Source organism: Alternaria hordeiaustralica, assembly GCF_023758085.1.
Source record: "Alternaria hordeiaustralica strain BMP 2776 chromosome Unknown scaffold_96, whole genome shotgun sequence".
Lineage (NCBI taxonomy): Eukaryota > Fungi > Ascomycota > Dothideomycetes > Pleosporales > Pleosporaceae > Alternaria > Alternaria hordeiaustralica.
The window spans coordinates 804-2361 of NW_026056868.1; the positions used below are offsets into that span (position 1 = coordinate 804).

Sequence of the window (1558 nt, forward strand, 5' to 3'; positions counted from 1 at the left end):
TAAGTCTTAATATATAGCCCATCGCAGCAGTAGTTATACTACTAATAAACCCTATAAGAAAATTTTTATTGATAGATAGTTTACGGTTTAAACTATTTTGTTTATTTTTGAATATGTTTAACATAGAATATTGTTATGAATTATTGGTATAAATTAGGGCAAAGCAATGAAAGTTATAAGTTTAATTAATATTGTACATCCTTACTACATTACTATGAATTTTTATGTTTATTATGGTTAAATTTAACCATTTTCCCTTTAAGATAGGTGTGTAATTATGAAAAATAAGTTGAAAATAAGTGAATCGAACACTTAACCTGCCGCGTGTAAAATGGATGCTCTACCAATGGAGCTAATTTCTTTTTTTATGGGGGGGGGGGGCTTTAAGCAAAAGTTTATTTTACTCTTCTCCCCCCACCCTTAATTGCTGTATAAATTGTAGACTGCAATTAACCAGTTACTTCATAAGATGTATATACTGGGATATGTTATACTATCTGGTAAGGTGTTACCTTTCATAACATGTTAATTGTACAAGACAATTATTTTAATAAAATCTATCTAGTCCCCTCTCCGAAGGTCTTTGACCCTTGGGGAGCGGAAAAGGCCCGCCGTTCCGGCGGGTCTAGAGTTATTAGATGGGTTTTATCCAACTATTGTTCTTGTAATCAAGATAAGAATTTCTCTAAGGAAACTGATTCTACAACAATTGGCATACTCGAATGAAGGATACCACAAATTTCTGAACATTGCGGGTTATTTCTACGTTTATTTAATGTAATTGAATAATACTTATTACTACTCCAGTCAAAGAAAGTATGTTATTTTTTTTAACTATTATTTAGTTATTTATGAGAAAAAGAATAGTTTTTATATTTTTTACCGTCTTTTAAATGAAGATAAAGAGCTTTTCTATCTAATTTGATATTTAAAGTACCAAAGTATTTAATTGTATCCGTAATACTTTCAAATTCTTTCTCAAAATTTTCTCCTTTTACTACTATAGGTTTATTTTTTCTATTCACTTTTAAGGTATCTAAGTCTGCATCTACTTTTAATTTTTTATATTCATCCATTATTAATCCTACTTCTGAAAAATGATCCGGTAAAATATTATCTGAAAATTTACATAAGAAATTATGAAACACTTTTTCATTTTTTATATATTTAGTAAGAGTGGCTCTTTTAATCGTTAAACCTAATTCTCTTAAGTATTCAATACAAGATGTTAACGAATCGAAATTTAAAGTTTGGCCTATAGAATCTGAATTTACAAAGGCATTTCCTTCTTTAATTTCTAATTCTACTGATATACTTCTACGAGTTCCTACTATATACATATCTTTTCTTTCTTTTTGCATAACCTCTACTAATTTATCCACCGGAATATTGCTTGTTAAAGCAGTAGGTATGTAATAGCTTAATAGTAAGAATTTATTAAGATATGGTTTTTTAGAATCTACAAACTTTTTACTAGTTTCAGTGTGTATTTTTAATACTCTTTTTAGTTCAATCTTAGATTTCGCATGATAATAAAGAGTACTACAAGTTAAATCAT

General features: G+C 28.2%; 1 non-coding gene across 1 annotated transcript; it reads right to left on the reverse strand.

The window, feature by feature from the left end:
- Positions 1–285: 285 nt before the first annotated feature.
- Positions 286–362, reverse strand: J4E84_011137. The gene has a single exon. It is a non-coding gene; the product is annotated as a tRNA-Val (tRNA).
- Between the last annotated feature and the right edge of the window lie 1196 nt (positions 363–1558).